Genomic DNA, 8311 nt, shown 5'->3' on the forward strand with positions numbered 1-8311 from the left:
GAAGAAAGCTTTTGAAAGAAGTGGATCTGAACTCCAATAATAATTCCCCTGGCAGGCAGAGTAATATTTGGTATTCTCAGTTTCTGATTAAAGACAATAGTAGCAAAATCATGTCTAAAGGCATAAACAGGAGTACTGAATCCTAAAACATTTAAATTAAATATTAAAATAAATCCTAAAACATTTAAATTGTACAAATTATTGTCTCTCACCAGCTAACTAGACTTCATCCTGAAGCCATTAGGCTGAGTCAGGGATTCTATCCCAAGGGTACCAGCTAGTTCTCCTCTATCTTACAGTCAGACCACACATACTGATGGCAGGCATTCTGCTACTGGTTATGAAGGTAGGCAAATGAAGAGTATGGATGGATGGATGGGAAGCAATTCAAGGTATACTTGTGTGGTTGTGGGCTAGTGGATCAGTGTGCACCATTTTGGAAAGCAAGACATTTTGAGCATTAGGTTGAATTAAGGTAAAGTACAGGTGCACATTATATATGGATGGTATTGGAGATGATAGAAGACTCTTTGGGCTAACCCTCCCACTCATTTACTAAAACATCTATCTGCTAGGGAAGGAAACTCAATGTACAGCTGAGAAGTATGCCATGTTTTTCAAGCAGGTTTTATAATGATAACCTCTATTATAACTAAATGAGCCTTCTAAATTACACCTTCTTGTTAGCAACAAGATGGTAAACTAGAGATTTTCTCTGATCTTCATGACCTCTCAAACCTCTCCAAAACAGAAATTACATACCAAAGATAAAGCAATTTCAGCTGTATCCATGGTCCAGGACACCCAGAATCCAAAGGTTAACAAAACAAACAAACCCAAACCCTCAAACTGATGCTCACTGACCAGCACTCCTACCCCACCTCCCATGCTACTGGCAGCAAGGCTACACTAACAGACCCAAGGATATGACATCAAAACCTACTTCAACACCCCAGTCCCCCTTCCCTCTTTTCACTGTCATGGACACCCTGGCTCCAGGCTTCAGAAGTTTTTGCTGTTGTTGTTGTTTTGCTAAGCAATGGAGTTAAGTGACTTGCCCAGAGTCACATAGCTGGTAAGTGTCAAGTATCTGAGGTCGCATTTGAACTCAGGTCCTCCTGACTCCAAGGCTGGATCTCTATTCACTGCACCACCTCGCTGTCCTCTGCAGGAGTTTTTTTTTGGCTTCAACAGCTAGCATGGTTACAGCCTTTCAGAAACAAAAACCTGGTCAGGGGGCTGCAACCCAGATGCAGCAATGGTACAAAACTCTGAAAGGTGATGCTAGTGAAAATGGGCTCTGAACTACTGGTGAGGAGCCAAAGAACTGAGGAACAGAGGGAGTGGCGCAAGACACCAGGACGGGGCATTGTCATACAGGAAACCATGCAGCTCTCCACCACGCCTAAGAGAAAGAGCTCAGCATCCAGCTGCAGTTGATTCTGACCACCCGAAAATTAGCTGAGGCAGATATCCAGGCTAGTGAGCCATGTTCCAGCCTCTAAGGAAACTACAATCAAAGCGGAAGTCAGAAAGTTAGTGATAAGGAAAATGAGTTGGGGGGGGGGAGGTGAGGGAATTGAATACCAAGATTCCAGGAAAAAGAAAACTCAAAGATCTTGAATACAAACAGATAAACAGGAAAAACAGTAACAACAGAAGGAAATGTGACCTCAAACCCAGTAAATAAATTCAGGCATCTATAAATGAATACTACAAGATTAGGGAAAATGATTCAACACTTGATGAGACAAAGGACTTGGTAGAATTTAAGGAGAACATGGACCCACATTACACTGTTTTTGAGTGTTTTAAAAGAGAAATGAGATTTATTTCTACACAGCAAAAATCACGAGCAGAATAGAAAAACTTCAATCTGCAATGGTAAGACTCAGCAAAGGACCAAATGAGAGAACAATAGATCGGAAATGCAAATAGACAGAAATGAAGGACAGCCTTGAAGAAAAGAAGCAAAAAACAATAACACTGAAAGAAAATAAGCTTACTATGCAGATAGGATTTTTGAAGATAGGATGTGTAAAAACAACCTAAGGATCATGGGTCTTCCAGAAAAACTAAGACACACACCAGAATGAAGGAAATAATAAAAGATAACTGACTAGAACTTCTAAACATAGAAAATGAAATACTAATTAAAAGAATTCACAGATCACCTCCAGAAAAAAATTACCCAAAGCTACAAACTCCAAGACAAATAGTGGTTAAATTTAACAATTCAATTCAGAAACAAGTTCTGCAAGCCATTAGGGAAAAGACCTTCAAATACAAAGGAAAGGACAATCCACTAATTCTGCACTCACTAGTAAAAGGAGGAGGAAATGGAATAATGTGTTCTGAAGAGCACTGGAACTCAGGATGTATCCCAGGGTGTACTAGGCAGCAAATCTGGGCTAACCATATTGACAAAAGATGGATATTCAATAATAAAGTATCTGAAATATTTTTAGAAAGAAAAATAGAACTAAAAAGATAATTTGCTTCCCAAACACCCCAAAAACAGAAATGCAGGAGGAATCAATAAATGAAGCAGGCAAGGATAGCAAGAGCAACAAAGTGACAACAGAGACCAGGGTGAGATGTCTTTCTAAATGTACACAAGGGGAAGATGGTGGAGTAGGTCAGAAAACTTTCAGCTCTCCAAATTTCCTCTACAAAAAAAGAGCAGCAGAAAATGGGGTAAAGCAGTTGATCTCCTAAGTCAGAGGTTCCCAAACTTATTTGGCCTACCACCTCTTTTTAAAAAAAAATCACTCAGTGTCCCCTGGACATCTACTTCCTTTAACCCCTTAACTTTTTTTAAAATTTTATATAATATTTTTTAAATGACACATCCTAAATTTAATAATTTATTGTAAATTGGTGGGGGTTTTCCTGCATTGAAATTTTGATGATGCAACGTTGCATCATGTATCATCCATATAGGATCATATTGTAAACAAGTCATTACACATACATATTCCTGCTGATGCATGCTGGACTTCTCAATAATGCACAACATGCTTGCCTGCCAACACTTGCTTGTTAAGACCTATCAGTGGACTTGACCACTGATTGGTTATAACTTGCATTGGTGTGTGTTTATTTGGAAAATAATGTAACCACTACAACTTTAACTCTGTTACACAACAAATGAAATATATATATAAAGGTTTTTTCAAAATTTTCTTATCTTCCCTTCTTTCCTTATGATTCCCCCACCACCTTATTTTTATTCAATGCTCCTCCAATTGTACCCAAGGCTTTACTACTGCTCCCCTCAATCATTCTAGCACCCCAAAGGGAGGTACTGCCCACTTTAGGAACCTATGTCTAAGACAATTTGAAAAGACCCCAGGAAGAACCAGACCTCTGGAAGTTCAGCCTGGGTGAAGTGCAAACACCTCCAGGCTGACTACAGAATCAACAAACAACAAGTCTGGGGGCAGCTGGGTTAAGCGCTGGGTCTAAGCTTCAGCCTTAGAAACTTTTCATTTTGCAGACAGTGCTGAGAAGGAGAAGACTGAAGGACCTTCCCCTGTGGAGGGATGCCAAGCACAGCTGTGCTGATCCCAGCATCCCAGGCTGTGGCTGTAGGGAGAAGGAGCTAGCACACACCTACTCAGTGCAGTAGCAAGGGGCAGGGATCCTGTTGGCCCTGGGCACTTGAAGGAGAGCAGAAGCCCTAGTTTCACTTCCAAGGCAGAGAGGACAGTTGTAATTTGCAGCCACCGGAAGGACTACAGGGAGCAAGATCATTTGTGTACAGTGTGGCTGGAGGCCCTGGCTGGGGCTTATGAGTAGAGAGAAGAGCCCAAGGTTGGGCTCCCAAGACAGACCTCAGAAAATAACAGTAAGAAGGACATGAGACTTGGGCACATTCCCCATACCTTGGGACTACAACTTGATTACACTAATAGCTACTAAAAACAAAATAAAATAAATAAATAAATAAATAAAAATGAGTAAGCAAAGGAGAAAGAACCCAACCACAGTTACTATGGGAACAGAGAAGATCTGGGTTCATATTCAGAGGAAGACACAGGAGCTAAAAAAAATTCACTCCTTTTTCAATGAGAAACGTCAAATGGTCCCAAGCACAAAGAGTTTTTGGAAGAACTTAATAAAGGACTTTAAAAAATCAAATAAGAGAGACTGAGGAAAAATTAGGGGGAAAAGATAAGAGAAGTCCAAGAAATCAAGAAAATTATGAAAAGAAAGTCAACCAACTAGAAACAGAGAATCAAAAATTTAAGGAAGAAAATAATTCCTTGAAAACTAGAATTGGGCAAGGGGAAGCTAATAATGTTCTAAGACACCAAGAACTCATAAAACAAAATCAAAAGAATGAAAAAATAGAAGAGAAAGTCAAACATCTCATCAGAAGAACAACTGATCTGGAAAACAGATCAAGGAGAAAAAATATAAGAATAGTCAGACTACTTGAAAATTACGATTTAAAAAAAAAGAATCTTGATACAATATTATAAGAAATTATCAAGGAAAATTACCCTGAAGTTCTAGAAGAATGCGAAGTAGAAATAGAAAAAATCTACTGATTACCACCTGAAAGAGATCCCAGGAAGAAAATTTACAGGAATACAAGTTTCACAGCTCCCAAGTGAAAGAGAAAATATCGGAAGCAACAAGAAAAAAAAACAATTTAAATGTCATGGAGCTACAATACAGATTATACAAGATCTAGTGGCTACTACATTGAAGGACCATAGGTCTTAGAATACTATACTCTGCAGAGCAAAAGAGCTTGGGTTATGACCAAGGGTAACTTACACAAAGTTAAGTATAATCCTGAGTGGGGAAACAAAAGACATTTAACAAACCAAAAGAGTTTCAGGTTTTTGTGACAAAAACCCCAGAACTTAAGGGAAAATTCGACATAATATCCAGGAAAAATATGAGGTAAACATTAAAGACGAATTATAAGGGACTCAATAAGGTCAAATTGTTTACTATGTATGTGTGAAAATATTAGCAGTACTCTTTATGATTCTCATCATTATTTAGGTAGTTTGAAAGAAAGGCTTGGGTTAAGCTGAGTATGACGGGGTGATTCTAAAGAGAATAAAACTGTAGGGAGAGATAAAAAGGAGTAATTATCATATAAATGAGACATAAAAGGAAAAACTGATACTGAAAAAAGCTAGTAGGAGGAAGATGAGTAGTTCTAGAACCTGATTCTCATTGGGAATGGGTTAAAGAGGGAAATGTGTGTGTGTGTGGTGTGTGTGTGTGTGTGTGTGTGTGTGTGTGTCTAAATTCAGAAAGATATAAAAGGGCAAGGGGATAGGGTTAGAGGAGAGGATAAGGGGGGTGGGGGTATGTTAAGGAATAGGATGGCAAGGTAGTAGGTAGAAGTAAAGCACAGGAGTGAGGAGAGATAGGGTAAGTAAAGTGAGAAGGATAGTGAGGAAAATACATAGGTAATTGTAACTTAGAATGTAAATGGGATGAATTTACCCATAAAATGGAAATGGATAACAGATTAAAAATTTGAATTCAACAATATGTTGCTTTCAGGAAACATTATAAAATGAAGATAAACAACAAGATAAAAAGGGCAGGAGTAGAATTTATTATGTAAAAAAAGCAGACATAGTAATCATGATCTCAGACAAAGTTAAAGTTAAAATAGATTTAACCAAAAGTGAAAAACAAAGAAACTATACTATATCAACAATATTATTCAGTGTTATTGTATACCATTTAAAATACCCAGCCAATACAAAATACCTAAGTGTACACCTGCCAAAACAGACTCAGGGAACCATATGAACATAAACACAAAACACTTTTTATACCAATAAAGTCAGATCTAAATAACTGAAGTAACATCTATTATTCATGGATAGGTAAAGCTAATATAATTTTTAAAATGACAATTTTAACTAAAACAATCTATTATCCAATGTCATCCCAATTAAATTTCTAAAAAATTATTTTATTAAGCAGAAAAAATAATAAATTTGGAAGAGCAAAAGGTCAGGAACTTCAAAGAAAGCAGTAAAAAAGATGTAAAGAAAGTACCAGATCTTAAACTATATTATAAGGAAGAACATTGTTGAAGTACAAAAAGGATAATTTTGATTACTTTAAATTAAAATTTTGTTGTATAAATAAAACCTATGTATCCAAAAATAGAAGGAATGCAGAAAATTGGGAAAAACTTTCAGAAAATCTCTCAGATAGGATGTGATTGGTTGGAATACTGTTGTGGTATAGGAAATGATGAGCTGGTTGATTTAGAAAAACATGGAAAGACTTGGCCCTATGAAGGAAGATGCTATCCACCTTCAGAGAAACAAATGACAGGTGGAAATAAGCATAAAATGGTCATATATTTATATTATATATATATATATATATATATATATTATAAATATATATATTTACACACACACACATGTATATGTGTGTGCATGTGTACATGTTTATAAATATGTATATGTACATATATCCACACTTAATTGTAACATTCTTTAGGATGGTAGAGGGAGGGAGGGGGAAAAAAAAAGTAAAACGTGCACAGCAGAGAACAAAAGAAAACCAACAAGGAAGCAAAGAAAAGCTGGGCAGCTTTGAAAACAATGTATAGTATTTATTAAATAGTTTTTCCTGAAATGGAAATTTATTGTTTTATAGTGATTCCTCTCTTATGGTCTGCTGCATACATGGCAATGGTTTTTTTCCTTCTTTGCTCATTTTGCATTTAAGTTTAAAATAAAAAATACATAAATAAATGTACACAGGGGTAAAGGTAGACATCTGGAAGAAGTAACAGTGAAGAGGCTGATGGGGCCATTATGGACAGAACTGGTAATACTCTGTCTAGAGGTGAATGCTTCTTTTGTGGAACTACATTACAACATGGGAGAGTACATCAAAAGTGGGGAGAGAACAGGGAGATAGAGAAAAATGAGTAGTATGTCAGAGTCAAATCAAGGGTTAGGAATGAGGGTAAGCTGACCTTTGTAGTCTCAGAAAAAGAAAAGACGGAGAAGGGCTGGCTAGGGAAGATGTCAGTGTGAAATTTGTGTGTGGGGAGGGTAGGGGTGTGATTCTGGGGACCTTGGGGAAAGATTAGGGCTGGAGTCTGAATGGGGGGGGCTATGAATGCCTGCAGGGCTTCCTATAGGGGGGTGGGGATGGGACTAGAGGGTTTTGAGGGGCATCATGGTGTGTGGATTATGGGGGAGTCACTAGAGTATTTGTGGTTTTAGAGTGGCCCATGGCCGTGGGGTCCTGGGTTCCGTATGCTTAAGTCTGTAGAGCCTCTGCATGAGAGCTGCTTGGGACTCTTTGCTAGTTCATCACTAACTGCAGAATGTTTCCTTTTGACATCTTTGTCCTATCTGCATAACTTTCATCTTGGGAATCAGAGTTCTGGATATCTATCTAGAGAAACACCTGGATGCCTAATATTGAGCACCGTACAAGTGGGCTTCTAGACAAGATGTCTTTGACAATTGGAATGTATTGTCGGGCATTCAGTTATGATGATGTCCTGGATGACCCCACACTGATGACTCCACCTTCATCTGACATGTACAGTAAGGTTCTGTGGAAAAAGCCGGTCATTCCAGATCAGTACCAACAGCTTTCCAAGGTTGAGGAAGGAGAAAATAGTTTCTCCGTAATCCCCTCAGCTTCCAGTGACCAAATGAACAAGGCCCCAGTGGTGAAGGCCAAGGCTACGCATGTCATCATGAATTCTCTGATTACAAAACAGACACAAGAGAGCATCCAGCGCTTCGAACAGCAGACAAGGTTGACAGACACAGGATATGCTCCCCATAAAAGCCTCACCACAGAAGAAACCAAGTACCACCGTGTTGCACAGGCAGTCTATAAACTGAAGTTACAAAATGGAGAAATGGCAAAAGAAGATAGACTGACTGCTTCAACCCAGTCTTCTCCAAGTAGTACACCCCCTTCTTCTCCCAAGCAAAAGCTGAGAGGCTGGTTTACTCATGGATCTTATACTTCCTTACCTGGTCTAGATATCAGCAGCATGGACTCTGGAAATGGAGATAGAGAAAAACCCTCATCTGAAAAATGGAGCCTTTCTGGACCAAGACCAAGAACCCTCCAGAAATCCAACTCGGGTTTCAGTGGCACTCAGAAGCCATCACCAACGGAGATCATTCGGGTTCAGGCTACTAGAACTGCAGAAGACTCAGCAGTGTTCAAGTCACCTAAGATGCACCTTCCCATGACGGAAGGAAAGAAACTATCTCCACAAACCCATAACACAAAACCAAGGGACATGAATGTGTTGACTCCTACAGGGTTCTAA

The 8311-nt window shown here is 38.6% G+C and overlaps 1 pseudogene; it reads left to right on the plus strand.

Moving 5' to 3' along the window:
- Nucleotides 1-7453: 7453 nt before the first annotated feature.
- LOC144457784 (putative monooxygenase p33MONOX pseudogene) lies at nt 7454-8311 on the plus strand (annotated as a pseudogene).

This window comes from Phascolarctos cinereus, unplaced genomic scaffold, assembly GCF_003287225.1.
Source record: "Phascolarctos cinereus isolate Bilbo 61053 unplaced genomic scaffold, phaCin_HiC Scaffold_5;HRSCAF=322, whole genome shotgun sequence".
NCBI classification, from domain to species: Eukaryota; Metazoa; Chordata; class Mammalia; order Diprotodontia; family Phascolarctidae; genus Phascolarctos; species Phascolarctos cinereus.